Source organism: Macaca thibetana, chromosome 3 (assembly GCF_024542745.1).
Source record: "Macaca thibetana thibetana isolate TM-01 chromosome 3, ASM2454274v1, whole genome shotgun sequence".
NCBI lineage: Eukaryota > Metazoa > Chordata > Mammalia > Primates > Cercopithecidae > Macaca > Macaca thibetana.
In genome coordinates, this window is record NC_065580.1 from 53,010,291 (window position 1) to 53,030,439 (window position 20,149).

The 20,149-nt window shown below is 42.2% G+C and overlaps 1 pseudogene; it reads right to left on the bottom strand.

Moving 5' to 3' along the window:
• Positions 1 to 6,322: 6,322 nt before the first annotated feature.
• Positions 6,323 to 17,797, bottom strand: LOC126950824 (DDB1- and CUL4-associated factor 13-like; annotated as a pseudogene).
• Positions 17,798 to 20,149: the final 2,352 nt, after the last annotated feature.

A 20,149-nucleotide genomic window follows, 5' to 3' on the forward strand; every position in this document is an offset into this window, starting at 1 on the left:
TCTTGTATAGAGGAGCTGGAAGAAGTCAAGAAAAACAGCACAGATGTGTTTTGATGTTGACTCACATGGAAGCAAGTAACAAAAGAAGAAAAATAAAACCGTACTTCAAGAAGAGCCAGTTGTTTTGTAGCTTCCCACTATTTATTCTCCTTCTACTGGTAACAGCTCTCCATTTTCCCTTTAGGAAATCAGTTCTGCCCCATGGTTCCAGATCTCTAGAACTGACAAAATACCCTGCCTTCTACAAGCCAAAGGGGTGGGCACACAACTCAAGCTAGTTGCACTGTCTCTCTCCTTCTCTGTGATGGTTAATTTTGTGTGTAAACTTGACTGGGCCACAGGGTGCCCACATATTTGGTCAAACATTCTGAGTGTTTCTGCAAGGGTGGGTGTTTTTGAAAGAGATTAACATTTTAATCAGTCAAGAAGATTGCCCTCCATAGTGAGTGGTCCTATCCAACTACTTGAAGCGTAAATAGAATTAAAAGACCAAACTTTCCTCTAAGTAAGGAGAATTCTCTAGCAGACTGCCTTCATATGCAACATCAATTCTTCCTGTCTGATGGCCTTCAAATAGGAACATGGGTTCTGCTTGGGTCTCCAACCTGCCAGACTGGACTTACCAGTCTCTGCAATCACATGAGTCAATTCCTTCTTTTATACACACGGGGAGAGGGGGAGAGATGGTTCTATTTCTCTGGAGAGCCCTGATTAATATACACTCACTCTGTCTGGATTTTGAAGCATGAGTGTAGACACTTACAAATATAAGAATGTTTGGAAAGCAGTTATTACAGCAGTGGTGTCCTGATGAGACTGTCAGGGACCTAGTTCCTGCTACCTTAGCCCCTCCAGAGATGCTCTCATTCTTATCCTTTTCCAAAACTGGTTCTCAATCTTCCTAACAATGCTTTGATCCACCCTATAACTTCTTTTAGTCCATGAATATTTACTGAGCGCTATGATCTGAATGTTGGTGTCCCTCTAAAATTTATAGAACTTAATCCCTAATGTAATTGTATTAAGAGGTGGGACCTTTAGGAGGCCTCTCGAATGGGATTAGCGCCCTATAGAAAAGGTGTAAGGGAACCTGCAGGCCCCTTCTGCCATGTGAGGACACACAGAAGGCACTAACTATGAGGAACGGGCTCTCATCAGATACCGAATCTGCTGGCAACTTGATCTTGAACATCCCAGACTCCAGAACTGTGAGCAATAAATCTGTGTTGTTTATAAATTACCCAGTTTAAGGAATTTTGTAAAAAGTCTGAGCAGACTAAGACAATGAGTACCTACTATATTCAAGATACTGTTCTATTGAGGAAATACCAGTGAACAAGCTAGCCCTTGTTCTCATGGAACTTATTTTCTAAAAAGTCCTTTTCTGCTTAAGTAGATTAACTCTTCTTGAGAGTTTATTTCTGTTGCTTGCCACCAAAGAATCCCAGCAAGTACTAATAATCTCCCTGCAGAGACTTCCAGCTCCGCTCCTTCCCTGGGTCATCTTAGATAAACCAGATGTCAATCTTCAGGAGTCAGAAGATCCCTGGATCGATGCAATTCTTGAGAGCTACTTCTTTATGATCACCCCATGAAAAAAAAAAAAAAAAAAAAAAAAAAAAACCCTGAGATCCCACCAGTGCATTTGTCTAATGTCCTAACTTTTGGATATAAATGACTCCACAGGAACATCTACATCAGAGGGGTTTCTCAACAGATGCCCTCCATCGAAACCGTGTTTTCTCCTTTCCTGCTTAGAACCTGGGAAGATCCCTTACAATGAATATTACCTTGTTTATGCCTCATTATGACTTGTTTCAGGTTTAATCTTCTTCATCAGAGCCTTTTTAACGTCCTCCCCCAAGACCCAAAGGATTTATTCTGGGATTAGACAGGAGACAAGATCAGAGAAGCTGATCCAAACAGCCAGAGATGGCTTTCTCATCAGGTAGCACCAGGCAGTTATTTAACACAACTGAAACTCTATCTTGAAGCAAGTAAGCATGCTGTTTGGTTCACTGTGGGGGTGTGAGTGACTACGGCTGGGAATTGTCATAGTTTAGTTTAGCACTCCTGGCAAACTTTGGAGCCAGCTTGCATAATGCAGTGTCTAAAGAACATGATTCCAGTTGAACAGAGCATGTTTGCAGTTAAAAATAGAACTCTGTCGCATAACAACTCATATATAAACCATGAGGCTGGGGGAGGAACAAAATTAAATAATAGTCACTGGGGGTTCTTGAACACCTGTCTCAGTCCCTCAGAGCATAAGTTATCTGGGAATTGCCAGCACACTGAAGCCAACCCTGCCCTGAAATTAAACGGCAAAAATAAACAACCAAACTGACCCAGTTAAATCAGGAAACATGACCGCACCTTTAAGCAGGCCACCATTCAGGTGGCCTCTCCAACCCAGGCCTCCTTGGGGATTTAGCTCTGAATTCTGAAAGAATTAACTGCTGTAGATCCCATGACAGCCACGCTGGATTCACAGCGGGATTGAAAGCTGAGACTGTGTTAGGTCTGAATGCCACCCTCACGTTTGCATTTTCACTGCACGCACATGGGTTATACTTTGTACAGAATGCGTGAAACGTGGGCCCTGGCTCCTTCTAAACAGTTGTGGGAGTCTCATGACCCACTCCTCAGACTTGCAAAGAGTTAAGAATTAGAAACGAAATATTTGGGTTTCCCTGCCAGGAAATGCTTTACAACAGTGTGTAGGTCTAACTGGAGGGGTTGTCCAGTGACGGAGTGGAAATTTCATGGCTGAGTACATATAAAGCTAAGCTGTCAGAACAATTAATACTATAATATGCCACCAGAAAAAAAAAAAAAGGGTATGGGGATGAAAAAGAAAATGAGGCTACCTCCTTCCCCAACCCTGCCACTGACCCAGGCAAATTGCTCCTCCTCTCAGGGTCCCACTTTCCCTCTTTAAAAATCTATCTATAATGCCTGCTCCCTTCCAAACTCACCGAAATGCTGGAAAGTTTCACTGGACACCTGTGTCACTTATTTGTTTCTGGTTCTGAAACTCTCGAGCAGTAATATGCTCTGTGCTTCACAGTCACCTGAAGAGTTTTTAAAAACTTCCCTACCTCAGCCACACTCCCGGAGGTTTCTGGGTGGGTCCCAGGCACGGGTGGATTTAAAAGCCCCTCAGGTGATTCTAATGTGTCTCCAGGCCTGCGAACCAGGAGCCAGGACTGGGAGAAGCACCGCCCCACTGCTTCCCCAGGGAGCGATGGAAGATGAAAGAGATGCAGATTCTCCCACCTGCTCCAATTCTTCCAGGGATTTCCTTTTATGGGGCTGGACAAATCGTCTCATTCCCAGACCTTTTCTCACCAACATCCCCCCTCACCTCTGCCAGGTTCAATCAGCAAGGAAACTAGCTAAATATCTCTTAACGGTGGTGAGGAACTGTTTGTTGCTTTTTAAAATTACTTTTAATTTTTATTTTAAGTTCCGGGGTACACACGCAAGATGTGCAGGTTTGTTACATAGGTAAATGTGTGCCATGGTAGTTTGCTGTACAGATCAACCCATCACCTAGGTATTAAGCCCAGCATGCATTAGCTATTCTTCCTGATGCTCTCCTTCCCCCTCTCATCCCCCTCACAGGCCCCAGTGTGTGTTGTTCCCCTCCCTGTGTCCATGTGTTCTCATTGTTCAACTCCCATTTATAAGTGAGAACATGCAGTGTTTGGTTTTCTGTTCTTGTGTTAGTTTGTTGAGGATAAGAGCTTCCAGCTCCATCCATGTCCCTGCAAAGGACATGATCTCATTCCTTTTTATGGCTGCATGGTATTGCATGGTGTGTATGTGCCACATTTTCTTTATCCAGTCTATCATTGATGGGCATTTGGGTTGATTCCATGTCTTTGCTATTGTGAATAGTGCTGCAATGAACATGCACATGCATATATGTTTATAATAGAATGATTTCTGTTCCTTTGAGTATATGCCCAGTAATGGGATTGCTGGGTTAAGTAACATTCAAGTATATTATGGCCTTTCCGTCAAAGAAGTTCTATCTTTTAGGGTTTACTTACTGCAGAAGCATTTGTAGCCAACGAGAGTCTCAGTCTATGTTCACACTCTCAGTCTGTGTTCCCTGTCTGGAGCAGGCTGCTGCCTTCATAGGGTGTTTCCAGGGGCTTCCCGTACCCAGCTGGTGACCCTGAGCCCTCCACGTGCCTTATGATAGGTCATTGTTGGTAAGGAATGCCTTCGTGTTAAGCGCTGCTATCCTGCAATGAAATGCAAATGATTTAGGCCAGAGGATCCGTTTGAAGTCCCCAATGCCTGGATGTGGGTTAATCCAGCCAGCTTTTTTCCAGTCCCCCAGTAGGCTCCATGTCCCTTCTGACTAATGCATCTGTTATTGTAGTGACTAAAAATATATTTTCCTCACCCATCCTAGACTCATTGTTGAGGCCCCTCTAATAAAAGATAGATGAACAAAAGAAAAAGAATATAAATTTATTTAAATGTAAGTTTTGTGGGTACGGGAGCCTTCATAAGGAAATGAAGACCCGAAGAAACAGTGAAACCTGTTTTTTCTGGTAGGTTTGATGAAGAGTGGATGGTCATGGAGACATATGCAAGGGAAAAGAGTATGATGTAACGGTAATAAGCTGGGGGAACTTAGGCAGGCCTGTTTGTTCAGATTTTTCTCTGTGTCCTGTGTCCTCAGAGGTAAGGATGCTCTTTTCCTCCAGATGTGGGGAGGGCACCTCTCACATGAGCACCTGAAGACCTGCTGCAGGGGACAGTCAGAGAGGCCTTCTAGGTTTTAGGACCTGCCTCAGGAAAGAAGGCTGGACAAAGGTCACAGAGACCTTCCTGCTTATGTGTTTTTTTCCAATTCCTTCAGCTTACACTGTTCAATATGCCGAGGTACCATATTTTGGGGGTAGCCTGTCTGCACCCCATCGTTACTGTTTGTTTTGTTCTGTCAATCCTTGTCTGCAGGTCAGTGGTGCTTCCCACTCTTACAAGTCCGGGAGAACCCATTGTTCATTCTCTGTGTCCTCCCAACAGCCTGTAGTTTGGTTCTTTGCCCTTGAAAGCAGCCTGTGTGCTTCTGCTGTATTGAATCAAACATTTGGACGAAGCCAGAAATGTTGGAAGAGAAACCAAAGAGACAACAAGGTCATAGAGTCACGTGTTTAAGAGCACGGACACCAAACAGGTCTAGATTTAAATGTTGTCTCCACCACCTACTAGCTATGACCCTTAGTCGACATACCCCACCTCTCTCAGGCTTACCTACCCTCTCTAAGCCTCAGTTTACTCAACTGCAAAATAAGATCGGTTATTAAGCCTGTATCATACAATTGGTGTGAGGATTAAATGGGATGTACTTGGTATCATGTGAATACCCCTCAAACATTGGCCACTATTACCCTTGTTGTTATTAATAAGAGTGAGAGGAGCATGGTGGACAAATGGTAGCTCCTCAGATTCAACGTGAACTGAGGAGCAACAGGACTTGGGATCAAAACACCTGAGCTGAGAGCCATTCCCTCTCTCTCTGAACTTAGGCAAGTCCTATCATCTCTTTAAGCTTTGTTTCCACAGTTGTGAAACTGTGATGATTATAATAATATAACACCTGCTTCACAGGGTTATTGGGAGGACTAAATGCAATAATGTATGTAAAGCTGCTTTGCAAACTACAAGGAACCATATAATATTGGTGATTATTACTCACACCCAGTTCTCAACATTTTCTGGGACTGGTCCTGGTAAATTGAAAAAGAATGAATGGATTATCTAAGAATAAGAATGGGAAAAAATGAGGCTCAATTCTCATGACTTTAATCTGGCAGCTCAATAAAGCCCAGGCCAAAGGGTGATCCCCACAGAGATTGAGGATTCTGACTAAAAGGGACCACCGGCACTGGGCTAATTGTGTTCCTAAGTGATCCTTTCCTTTGAGTCAGCAATGACCTACTGTTTACCTACCATATAATCTCATATTGCCTCAGGAGACACCCTAACATTAGTTACCATTATTGAATTTCATAAAAGATGACCTTCATAAAAGATGGACCAGTATCACAGGGCAAAAGAGAAAGAGTGCAAAAATATCATGGCATGTGTTACCTCCCTCGAGGACCTTTATTCTTGGCTCTCAAGATTTGTTTTAATGTTTACCTTTTATCAAAGTTGCATTTTGGGTAATACTTTTCTGGTGTTTTATTGTTTATGAATTCTCCAATTTCTGCTGGCTTTGCTAACTTATCTTCTATTTTCCATTACTACCCTAAATAAACATTTTTAATTTGAAAGTTAAAGGCTAAGGAACAGCTTACACCTGCAAGGAGGAGGAGGCTTTCACGGCCAAAATGTTACTAGCTGTAGGCAGGTCCGGGATGGCTCCTACCAAAGTTGGAGTTCTCTCTGAGTCCTGAGTTACCTAATTCCAGGCTCTCCTTCCCTCCACTCTGGGGCTGTCCTCAGAGCAGCCACTGACACAAGCTGTCTGCCATTCACATTAAGACACAGATGACTTAGTACAATTAAAATGCAGTCCTGGCCAGTGCAGTGGCTCATACCTGTAATCCCAGCACTTTGGGAGGCAGAGGCAGGCGGATTGCTTGAGTCCAGGAGTTCAAGACCAGTCTGGGCAACACGGCAAAACCCCATCTCTACTAAAAATACAAAAAATTAGCTGGGCGTGGTGGTGCACACCTGTAGACCCAGCTACTCAGGAGGCTGAGGTGGGAGAGCCCAGGAGGTTGAGGCTACAGTAAGCCATGATCGTGCCACTGCACTCGAATCTGGGCAACAGGAGTGAGAACCTGTCTCAAAAAAATAAATAAAATGTGGTCCTCTGGCATACTGATTTTTCAGGAACAATCAAATTTAGCCAAAGGAAAGTTCTAGCAGAATTCCAGAATTCTAGAATTGGGCTTTGCTCAAAAGGTCTTATGGGAAAGAGGCAGAAGATAATTTATACAGTACTACTTTGCACAGTAGTACAAAACCTTTCAACAACATTCTACGCCTTTTACTCCTGCCCACTAGAAGGAAATTGGGGCCAACTGAATCTGCATTCACAAGAAGTGAGCCAGAATGGGGAGGCCAAATAAAATTCATGAGAGCATAAGGAGTGCCTCTTCTCCACAATTTTCTACATGCTTGTGGAGGCCACAGGATTAACTCAAAGTGAACAGGGTCAACCTAGCGATCAGGAATGTTCTCTGCCCTCGAAACGGCTCTGAGGAGAAGCGTCTTGGAGTTGGAGTGTGTATAAACATTACTGATATGAAGAGCTCCCTTTGAAAGTTTCTCCACTGCCCCCACCTAACTTCATTTTACCCCAAATTAGAAAACAAATTAAGAACCAGAAAGGAAAATTTTAACTTACTCATCTAAATCTACAAAATTAAAAACTTCACTTACACAATAGGATACTTCACTAGCAAAATAGCAGTGTGAATTTATTTCAGTCCCTGGTAAGTATTCAAATGCAAGATCCTATAGTGGTATTATGAAATACATGAGCACTTAAACGTATAAGACAGGCAATTCAGGAAATGAACGTTCTTACGTGATCAAAGAGTAAAAGTAATCCGGAATTACAGTGATGCCTAGCAAGAGCTCTGGCTGACCTAGTCACCCTTTGTGGGGCTCTAGACATATAAGAAACAACCAGATGAACAGGTGGCATGGTAGCATGCCAGAAGAGGGCAGACATAGCCCTGAAATAAATTGGAAATCTGCCATCAATGGCGTTGGGCCTCCATTCCCAACCACTGACATATTGGGGAAAGATGCCTTTGTTCTGCTGGGCCAGTTTTGCCTCCAGCCAAAGTAAATATTAGACAAATATTTGATGAATATTATTTCCAGCAGACAGCAGCTTATATGCCTGCTTGGAGTACCCATCTCTGTTTGAGATCCCTCTTTAAACCCAGGGCACAGAGGAAAGGCACCTCAGGACTGTTGACCTTAGGAAGGGTGTGCAAAGCGTCTTTCTCCCCTTCATCCTTTAACACAGGGCCCAGTGCTCTTGGGTTGCCCAAGGCCAGGAAATGGGCCAGGTGGGACTAGGAGAGAAGGGGAATTAAGCCAGGTCTGCCCACCCTCAACCCCCAGTACTGTCTCAGTTGTGCTTCATGGCAGGGGTAGGACGAAGGGGAGTTACATATTTTTAGCACTTATTAGATGCCAAAGATTCTGCTGGTTGCATTATGTACATTATCCCTTTCTAATATGAGAAACAACACTTGGAGGTAGTTATCACTACTCCCACATTCTAGATGAGGCTCCAGAGAAGTTAAGAAATTGATCCAAGTTCACATGGAGATTCAAACGTGGGTCTGACTCCCAAGCTCCTGCTCACATGGCATCCCATAGACGCTCGGCTGCCAGATATGACTCAGTTGCCTCCATACCACCAACTTACTCTGCCTGGGGCCAGCCAGCGTCTTGCCAGGGAGGGCTGGGACCATGCCCTTGCTGCTGTTGGGCAGCTAGGCAGAAAAGTCACAGGCTTGAGATTCTGGCATCTCCCACCACTTCTAGACTTAACTAAAACACAAGATGTGAGATTTAGTTTCCCGGCTGCCACCAAAAGAGGCCAGATAAGCAACCCAGAGGTAGTGCCCCAGAGAAGTTACCTTCCAGTCAGAGACCCAATCTACTCATTTCCTCTCCCTTCTTCCACCCAAGGACTGCTCCAAGGCAGACCTGTCCCACCTGAAGACTCCCATGTGGCTGGACAGGCTCACCTGCCAACTCACCAGCAGAGCTCTTCATGAAGCAAGGCCAAAGCACCCCCGGCATTAATCCCTATCCTTTCTCCTCGCCTCGCTTTCCCCTACTATCAGTGCTCTGAGATTGCACTTTCCAAATAAAGCATCAGCCTCAGACAGTTTCCTAGGAAAGTCAGGCTTTCTAGTCATGTTTGTGCGTAGTTTCTTATTTCATTATTCTTAATAAGTACCTGGAAGCCTACCATCCAAAACAAAATCTGGAACCTTGACATAAACTTCATCTAACCATACAGTGCCCACATCCCACACCCCCCACCCCACCCCCACCCCCTCACCCCCCACCACACACACACACACACAGGGTCACCATCATCCAGAGAATTCCTTAGTTTTTTGAAATATAGTTTTATTGCACCTATATGTATTTCTATACAGCTTATTTTTATATTAATTGTAACTCTAGAAAAATAGATTGTGCATCGTTTAACGACAGGAATACATTCTAAAAAATGCATCATTAGGTGATTTCGTCATTGTGTGAACATCACAGAGAGCACTTACACAAACCTAGATGGTGTAGACTGCTACACACCTAGGCTCACGCTAGCAATGGCATGACCCATTGTTCCTAGGCTACAAACCTGCACAGCATGTCACCGCACTGAATATTGTAGGCAACTATAACACGATGCTAAGTATGTGGGTATCTAAACATACAAAAGGTAAAGTAACAGACAGTATTAAAGATTCATATATTGCATACCTATATAGGGCAGTTACCATAGGTAGAGCTTGCAGGACTGGTAGTTGTTCTGGATGAGTGGGTGAGTGAGTGCTGAGTAAATGTGAAGACCTAGGACATTACTATAGAGTACTGCAGAGATTATAAACCCTGGACACTTAGGCGATGGGAAATTTATTTTAAAAATATTTTCCTTCTTCAATAATAAATTAGCTTACTGTAACTTTTTAACTTTATAAACTTTTTTAAACTTTGAAACTCTCGAAATAACACTTAGCTTAAAACAGGAACACATTGTATTTTCTTTCTTTATATCCTTATTCTATCAGCTTTTTTTCAAATTTTCCATTTTTAAATTTTTATTTTCTACTTCTTAAACTTTTTTGTTAAAAACTAACATTAAAACATGCACTTTAGCCTAGGCCTACACAGCGTCCTGATCAATGTCACTGTCTTCCACCTCCTCAACTTGTCCCAGTGGAAGGTCTTCAGGGGCAATAACATGCACAGAGCTGTCATCTCCTATGATAACAGTGCCTTCTTCCGGAATTCCTCCTGAAGGTCCTGCCTGTGGTTCTTCTTGAGGAGGGTCACTCTTCAGAAATACATGCATGGTGGTATTCTTGGTTTGTTTCTTTTTTCTTTTTTTTTTTTTTTTTGTCAAAGATTTGCTTATAAGCAGATACTGCACTATGAACATTCCTCTCTATTAATGAAAACTTCGGTGTTGGGGTCTGTGATTTAAACATTTTAAGGAGCTTGTTGAGGTTTGCAAATGTTCTGCTAAACCCTGCATGAATTTTCTTGGGGATTCTTCTTTTTCCTCTCCTGCAATTTCCTTTTCTCTTGCCTCTTCTTCAGCCACGCATTCCTGTTCCATTTCCGAAAACTTCTTGTTAGTCAATTCCTCAGGACATCACTAGGTGATAGGAATTTTTCAGCTCCATTATAATCTTATGAGACCACTGTCATATATAGAGTCCATCATTGACTGCAATGCCATTATGTGGTGTATGACTATATGTCATATCATATAAATTTGGAGCATTTATTTTCTTCACTTCATGTTATTGCTAGGAGTTTCCCACATTGTTGTGAATCAGTGTGGTTTGTTTTTTTTTATGGTCCTACAATAGTTGTGTAAATACACCGCAATTTATTCATCTACTCTCCTGTTAACAGGCATTTCAGTTGTTTCCAAGTTTCTGCATCAAAAACAGGGCAGCTATGAACATTCTTGTACACATCTCCTGTTTTACATGTGTAAAAGTTTCTATCTTGGTCCTTTTTATGCAGCTATAACACAATATCACACACTGGGTAGTTTATAAGGAACAGAGATTTATTTGGCTCACAGTTCTGGAGGTTAGAAAGTCCCAGATCAAGGGGATGAATCTCCTGCATCACAACATGGTGGAAGGCATCACATGGCAAGAGAAAGTGCTCACACAAAAGAAGGGGGCCAAACTCATCCCTCAGGAACCCACCCCTGAGATAACTAACACAGTCCCACAACAACAGCATTACTCCCTCACCTCTTAAAAGTCCCACCTATCAACACTCTTGCATTGGAGATTCAGTTTCCAGAACCTGACATCTGGGGAACACAATTGAACCATAGCAGTTTCCTTTGGTCCCATCCCTAGGAGTGAAATTTTTGGGTCATACATAGATGAATGTTCAGCTTTAGGAAATAATGGCAAACTATTTTTCAAATTAGTTACACATATCTATGGCCTTTCGTTCATACAAACAGTGTTCTTTAAAATCCAATTTTGTTTTTGCTTGTGTTTTGAGATGGAGTCTCACTCTGTCACCCAGGCTGGGGTGCAGTGGTACAATCTTGGCTCACTGCAACCTCCACTTCCCGGGTTCAAGCGATTCTCCTGCCTCAGCCTCCCGAGTAGCTGGGATTACAGGCATGCACCACCACATCTGGTGAATTTTTGTAATTTTTTTTTTGTAGAGACGGAGTTTCACCATGTTGGGCAGGCTGGTCTCAAACTCCTGACCTCAGGTGATCCGCCCATCTCAGCCTCCCAAAGTGCTGGGAATACAGGTGTGAGCCACTGCACCTGGCCTAAAATCCCATTTTTATAGTTCCCTTTGTTACAGGAAAGGAATCCCAATCCAGACCCCAAGAGAGGGTTCTTGACTTTCACACAAGAAAGAATTCAGGGTGAATCCATACAATAAAGTGAAAGCGAGTTTATTAAGAAAGTAAAGGAATAAAAGAATGGCTACTCCATAGACAGAGCAGCCCCGAGAGCTGCTGGTTGCCCCTTTTTATGGTTATTTCTTGATGATATGCCAAACAAGGGGTGGATTATTCATGCCTCCCCATTTTCAGACCTCCTTGGGTAACTTCCTGACATTGCCATGGCATTTGTAAACTGTCATGGTGCTGGTGAGAGTGTAGTAGTGAGGATAACCAGAGGTCACTCTTGTCACCATCTTGGTTTTGGTGGGTTTTTGCTGGCTTCTTTCCTGTAACCCGTTTTATCAGCAAGGTCTTTATGACCTGTATTTTGCACTGATCTTCTATCTTGTCCTGTGACTTAGAATGCCTTAACTATCCAGGAATGCAGCCCAGTAGGTTTCAGCCTTATTTACCTACCTCCTATTCAAGATGAAGTTGTTTTGTTTAACACCTCTGACACCTTCTTTCTGATAACTGCCAAAAATGAGAATTGTTGGTCATCAGTTAAACATGTTATGTTTCCTCTGGGTATTTGTATTTTTCAAGAGGATGCTTGGAGAGGCAGTACTTTAATGCAAAGCCATGAATTTTTCAGGCTAATATTTCAGGGCTTCTGTTTCTATATGCCTTATCAGATTCACTCATTCAAGCATCACTGAAATGCTTACTGGGTTCTGGGGCTGTGCAAAACATGAAAATGCAGAAGTGGGAGATACAGGCCCTGCCTCCAAACATCTTAAAGTCTGACGCTTGAGTAAGACAACAAAACCATTATGTTGGACTTTGACAGGATCTTAGGTGAATCAGGTAACTCAAGTTGACATTAAGGCAGCAGAGGGCACAAGAAGGCTTCCAGGAAAGTGGGTGCATATTCAGCAGTCTTGAAGTTACCGAAAGGCAAATAACTTCAAGTAAGTCCCAGACTGGTTATTTGTTATCATCATTCCCCTACCACTGTAAATTTCCTGGGGGAGCTTAGCCCCTCCTGACAAGGACAAGTGGTTCTACGGTGAGTCATACCTCCTCCGCCCCACCAACTGTCCCCTTGCTAATAGGCTAATAGGAATCTATCCTTCTACTGAATTTCATTCACACAAGGATCTCTTAGCATGGACAAAATGTCTGTTTGGACTCTTTCTTCCCCCGTTCCCTATTCTTCCTAGCATTCTTTGCGTCTACTTTGCTTCATCTTCAAGTTAGCCCCTTCCATGTAGTAGCAAGATGGATAGGTCCTGGCTGCTCCAGACCTCTAGAGATTTTAGAGCCTATGATCCAAAAAAGGGACATTTTTCTGGAAAGTCTCTGGTAAAACACCCAGAGACTTTCAAATGGTCCATCATATACTACATACTCTTTCATGAGCCAGTCACTGTGATGAGAGGAATAAAATATACTGATTGCCTGACCCTACATCACATACTTATCCCTGGCCCAAATCACATGACCAGAAATACTTTGGAGTGTTGGAGGAGGAGCATGTTTCCCACAAGGAATGCTAGGCAGACAAAAATGTGTGCCACTAAAAGACCTGAGGAGATAGTTTTATTTGATTGCTGTAATTAATTATCTTGCCTCTTCCACTAGTAGATACATGAGAACAAGGCATAAACATATTTTACATAGTTCCTTGGTATTCTATTAATGACAGTACAATTAACCTTTTAACATAAAAATAACATTAAGTTATCTCCCTGTCTTCTTACTTCTAATGGCGTTAGTAATCACATGCTTAGGTAAGAAAGTGTTTAGGACTCTGCATGCATAGTACCTATTTATAGTACCTCCTTAACGCTGAGCAACAAGTCCTCAAAGGCTTAATTTGGAGTTTCGTGCATGGGATCCCCATGCTATGCTCTTTTTTTTTTTTTTTTTTTTTTTTTTGAGACAGGGTCTTTCTTGTTTGCTCAGGCTGCAGTACAGTGTTGCAATCACAGCTCACTGCAGTCTTGACTTCCCAGGCTCAAGCAATCCTCCCACCTCAGCCTCCCAAGTAGCTGGGACTACAGGCATGCACCACCATGCCCGGCTAATTTTTTTTTTTTTTTTTTTTTTTTTTTTTTTTTTTTTTGTATTTTTAGTAGAGAGAAGGTCTTGCCATGTTCCCCAGGGTGGTCTTGAACTCCTGGGTTCCAGCAATCCTCCCAAAGTGCTGGGATTACAGGAATGAGCCACTGCACGCAGCCCCTACACTATTAAACTTAAAAGGAATTCTGTTGACCACTCTCCCTCTTCTCATTACCTAAGTTACTGATGTTGAAATGGTGTGAATTCACTCTCCTACGTGGATTATCTTCAGTCAGTTTTCTTGTTCATTTTTTTCCACAGCTCTGGGCATATTCCGCATTCCTCTCTCCTTGTCACTAGCTGCTTCATGACTAATCACATTTCCCTGTTTCCTTCTTTTTAGGCCAGTCTGTTAGAATTCTCAAGCCTGGAATTTCGGGATATGTAACAGGAGGGTGGGCATTGTATAGGAGGTGGTCATAGCAAACAGAAGGTAGGGTTTAACATCGAACCACACAGGCAGCAGTTAATCTCACCTCTTTAATTATTAGAATTGGCTCTGAGGAGCCCCTCAGTGTTTAGAACACTGAGTCTACAGAATTTCTTTTTTTTTTTTTTTTTTTTGAATACTGAAAGGAAGTTTTATTATCTTAACTTGACCCAAATTATAATATTATTTATAAAAGTTATATAAATGCAGGCTGATTGTTTTGAAAGGGTCAAAAAGCCAAATAAAAATAAAGCAATAGAAATAAATTCAGTTATAAAAAGTTGACATCATTCTTCTAAATGTTATGTGGAATCATAGGAAGAAACATCATTGCAATCATTTTCAAAGTAATATTAAAGGTATTAGAAGAAATATTTGGTCTTAAATGTCAATTCAAATGTAAAGTGTCTATGACAATAGATCAGAGAGAAAGAAAGTATATCTGTAAAGGAAAAAAGGCCAGGCATGGTGGCTCATGACTGTAATTCCAGCACTTTGGGAGACCAAAGCGGGCAGATCACGAGGTCAGGAGTTCGAGACCAGCCTGTCCAACATAATGAAACATTGTCTCTACTAAAAATACAAAAAAAAAATTAGCCGGGCATGGTGTCGGGCACCTGTAATCCCAGCTACTCAAGAGGCTAAGGCAGGAGAATCGCTTGAACTCGGGAGGTGGAGGTTGCAGTGAGTCAAGATCACACCATTGCACTCCAGCCTGGGCAACAAGAGCAAGACTCCATCTCAAAAAAAAAAGACAGGAAAAAATGACTGGGTGTGGAGGCTCACACCTGTAATCCCAGCACTTTGGGAGGTCGAGGCAGGAGGATCACAAGGTCAGGAGTTCAAGACCAGCCTGACCAACATGGTGAAACCCTGTCTCTACTAAAAACACAAAAATTAGCTGGGCGTGGTGGCACGCACCTGTAGTCCCAGCTACTCGGGAGGCTGAGGCAGGAGAATTGCTTGAATCTGGGAGACAGAGGTTGCAGTGAGCCAAGATTGCACCACTGCACTCCAGCTTGGGTGACACAGCGAGACTCTGTCTCAAAAAAAAAAAAAAATCAAAAAAAAAAAAACAGAAAAAAAAAACAGAAAAAATGAGTTAGTTGCAAGTACTGTAAGTACTGTATCCTTCAATGAAAGAAGAACACAGATTAAGGATAAAACAGTTAGACAGTCTTATCAATTAGGCCACCTTTAAGAATCATTTATCAGGGTAGCTAAAAGGAGCAACGATAAAGCTCTACATATATAACTGAAATGTTTACAATTAATCTAGTCCCAGCACTTTTATTTGTAGAGTTCTCAAATCAAAAGTAACAAGTAATTATACATCAGGATTGTTAGGAATACCAAATATTTTACAACTGCCACTATGTGTTTCTTCTTCTCTGACACAATTGGCACAGATCCAGGCTTGCTGTGTTTAATGTGATTCACTTCCTTTCATCAACAAGCTTCCTTCATGATGCACTGTTCCTGAAATGGGCTGTAGACAGAATTTGGTAGATGTCAATGATGAGCTGTTGGTTGTATATGAGGATGATGCTGAAATTTCTCCTTCAGTTTCTGGTTATAATACTTGGCTGCTTTTTCTTGTGATGTAAGCACACCCAATTTTTCAGAAGCATCAGCTTTCCATAGGTGAATGTTCATTTCATCAGATCCATACATAATATACTTGCTGTCAGAAGTCCATTTTACACAGATAACACGTTGCTTTCACTTTGTGTGATATACCTCCCTGCTTTGACTTTTGTCTACAGGAAAGATTCAAATAGATTTATCGAAACTAGCAAACACAAACTCTTTCCCAGTGGGAGAGTAATCCACATCAAGCACTGCAGATACATGATCCATATGGACCATTACAGGAGTGTCCAGTACACACATATCAAAAGTAAATACGTTATAATTATTTGCTGCCATAAAAACGAAAGCTTCCATAGGGTTCCAACAGATTGTATTTGTTCTCATATCTAAGATAACCTTTTTCAGAGGAGTAGCTTGCTTCATATCATATAGTACTATATTCCTGTTAGACGTGCAACTTTCCAAGATAAGTGTCTTAATTGCATTAAATTTACCACTACTTATACTGTCAAATCTCCAGGTCATTGAACATATAGGATTAGTTCTTTGTTTACCCCAAATGTCTAGCTGCTGTCCACATGTGGCAAAAACAGCTTCTTTCCAGTGATGATCAATCCCAGTATCTTTCCTAATATTGTATGTAATGGCTCTTCCTCCTGTCTTTCCTGTCAATCCCACTGTCTTTCCTAATATTGTATGTAATGGCTCTTCCTCCTCTCTATAGCCTGGCCTATCTATTTTCCACTGCTTCACAGTTTTGTCATCACCAACAGTGAAAAGAAGTCCCACAAAAGCGAGTACATATTCCTCATACAAAGCCTTCATGTGCTTGTATTATACGGATACATTTCAGTTGAGTCAGGTTCCAAATTCTAACCTCTCCATCACATACCCCAGAAGGGACAGTAGCCAGGCTCTTTGGATGCTTTGCCAAGCAACTGACTCCATCTCGGTGACCATCCAGCCAAGCAAGGAATGGTTTTGCAAATACTCCTTCCAGTTTGGTAGCATTTAAAACTCTTACATATTCTTGCAGGACCTCAAAAGGATGTAAGGTAGGATCATAGTTTCTTGGAACAATCTATAAGTCCAACTGGGTTTTGCAGACATAGTTGTCCAGATTCCAGCTCAACATCTTCACCTTCACCTTGATTGCTCTTCCTGCCAGAATCCACAAGCTCTTCGCTCTACAGAATTTCAAAGAGTACTGAGAGTGTCATAGGATTATCCCCAGAAATTTCCTTATATAGGACCTGAGTCAATCATAGTTTTTATGTAGATTGTGAAGACTGCAGCCCTTACCAATTTATCTCTGTTTTGCCATAGATTTCGCAGGGCAATCTAATTGTAAAGCAGAAAACAAAAAAATATACAAAAAGTACATGTTTTGTGTTCTTCACTGCACTTATCACAACTTGAAAATATATATAGTTTTTGTCCTATCTTTCCCTTTATTTATTGTATTTTGTTGAGACAGGGCCTGGGTCTGTCACCCAGGCTGGAGTGCAGTGGTGTGATCTTGGCTCACTGCAACCTCCGCCTCCTGGGCTCAAGCCATCCTCCCACCTCAGCCTCCCGAGTAGCTGGGACTACAAGCTCAGGCCACCATGCCCAGCTGATTTTTGTATTTTTTGTAGAGATGGGGTTTCACCATGTTGCCCAGGCTGGTCTCAAACCACAGAGCTCAAGCAATCCACCTGCCTTGGTCTTCCAAAGTGTTGGGATTACAGGCATGAGCCACTGCATCCAGCCCTATCTCTCCCTTTAAAATATAAACTCTTTAAGGACAAGAATATCTTGTTCTACTTTGTATGATCAGTACTTAACAAAGTGTCCAGTACATATGAGTGATCAATAAATACTAGAAGGAATGTATGAAATGTTCAGGTTTTTCTTCTCAAATGATTGGCAAACAATGAAATTAAAGATGCTAAGAGTTCAGTCTTCCCTAAGCTAACTTGTATCATAAATCCAAGTTTGCTTTAGCTGTACTTTGCATTTTCCTTTTCTTCAATACTGAGCAGCTTCTCCATCATACTTCCCAGGCATTCAGTATCCTTTTTACAGCTCCTTGGCAGCCTAGAACTTTTCCCTTTAGTTAAGTCTGTCTTCCTGGGATGGTGCCCAGATTCCAAGACCATCTCCTTCTTGGTATACACCCATTAAAACTCCCTTTTTTTTTTTTTTTTTTTTACGGCCAGGAGAAAAATATTCAGATAATTTCTCATTAAAGCATTATGCTGTAATAAACCATTTAATCCAATAATTCTCCAGGGTATTTGTATTTTAGAACATGAAGCCGTTAGCCTAAGATAATGTATTATGATGGCAGTTCAGGGTCAGTGTGACAGTGGCATAGGGTATATATATATTTCCGTAGGTGGGTGGGGGGATGATTGAGACTTTTCTTATTCTCTCAGGCCTCATCAAAAAGGTGGTCATCTACCTCGATTACAAAATCAAAGTCAGTAAATTCCTAGTCAAAGTCAATAAACTCAGGCTTCTCACCATTGGTCATACTAGGAGAGGAAAAAATCAACAAAGAAAAATAAGAGGTCGGGCGCGGTGGCTCACACGTGTAATCCCAGCACTTTGGGAGGCTGAGGTGGGTGGATCACGAGGTCAGGAGATCGAGACCATCTTGGCTAACACGGTGAAACCCTGTCTCTACTAAAAATACACACACACACAAAAAAAAAAAAAAATTAGCCAGGCATGGTGGCAGGCACCTGTAATCCCAGCTACTCGGGAGGCTGAGGCAGGAGAATGGTGTGAACCCAGGAGGCGGAACTTGCAGTGAGCCGAGATCGCGCCACTGCACCACTCCAGCCTGGGCGACAGAGTGAGACTCCGTCTCAAAAAAAAAAAGAAAAAAGAAAAATAAGAAAGCAGAGGGGTTTAAATACAAACACAGAAACCTTGCTTTTCCCTCAAGGAAAATAGCAACGATAATAAATTGCTTCAGAAAGCAAAGACCAATTTATTGAGCTTGTAAGACAATGGCAAATGTTTATCACTTTAAAAAATTCGAATGGGTGGAAAGTATTAAAAAATACAAGCTCATGAAATATAAACAATGTTCACAAGCAGGCCAGGTGTGGGGGCTCACGCCTGTAATCCCACCACTTTGGGAGGCTGAGGTGGATGGATCACCTGAGGTCAGGAATTCGAGATCAGCCTGACCAACATAGTGAAACCCCATCTCTACTAAAAATACAAAAATCAGCCAGGCATGGTGGCATGCACCTGTAATCCCAGCTACTCAGGAAGCTGAGACAGGAAAATCGCTTGAACCTGGGAGGTGGGGGTTGCAGTGAGCCAAGATCGTGCCACTGCACTCCAGTCTGGGCAACAGAGTGAGACCCTCAGGAAAAAAAAAAAAAAGAATGTTCACAAGCAGATTCTCCAAAACATTCCTTTAAGTGACCAAGTCCTAAAGTATATTTAAAAGAAAATTCCATTTGAAAAAATTACAGTTATAGTTAAGTCTCTACCAGCACTTTGGGAGGCTGAGGTGGATGGATCACCTGAGGTCAGGAGTTCAAGACTGGCCTGGCCAACATGGCGAAACCCCATCTCTACTGAAAATACAAAAATTAGCTGGGTGCAGTGGCGCATGCCTGTAGTTCCAGCTACTTGGGAGGCTGAGGCAAGAGAATCGCTTGAACCTGGAAGGCAGAGGTTGCAGTGAGCTGAGATCGTGCCACTGCACTCCAGCCTGGGCAACAGAGCAAGACTCAAAAATAAATAAATAAAAATAGTTAACTTTCTAGAAACCCACCTACTCTGCAAAGTACCTTCCTATGCCTGCTAGAGAAATGATATACAAACTTCCATTGCCTTCAGTTCATCAGCATTGGAATTTTCCTGGCCAGCCTCCACTCAGGCATTTCTTTCTTTCCCCTCTTTGCATCATGTTAGAAGACTGATTTCTGTTGTTGATAAGATTATAGACGTCCTGGGTATGTGACTAGCTAATATTGAAAGTGGTCACCTTCAGTAATCTGTTCTCTCCTAATAAATGCTCTGATGTCACTCAGAATCTGATCTTGGTGGTTCTGACACAAATTCTGCAGGGTTAGAATTAGGAGGGAAGGGCTACTGTACATTTCTCTGGGCTTCCCACCCTAGATACGGGAAGTTCAGATCCTGGAGAAATTCTGTCTAGCAGGCTTAAAACAAAGCCCCTCGTTCACCCAGTTTATTGTCTCAGAAGATCTGTCAACAGTTTTCTCCTTCGTAGGAAGTCAGTTCTCTGTGCAATTGCAAATAGGATAAATAAACCATTCATTCAGAACTAGTGGACATTTTGTTTTGCTTCCCACCTGATTTCAAGAGACAGTGCTGGCTATAACACAATGCTAAACTTGGAAACTCTGTATAAA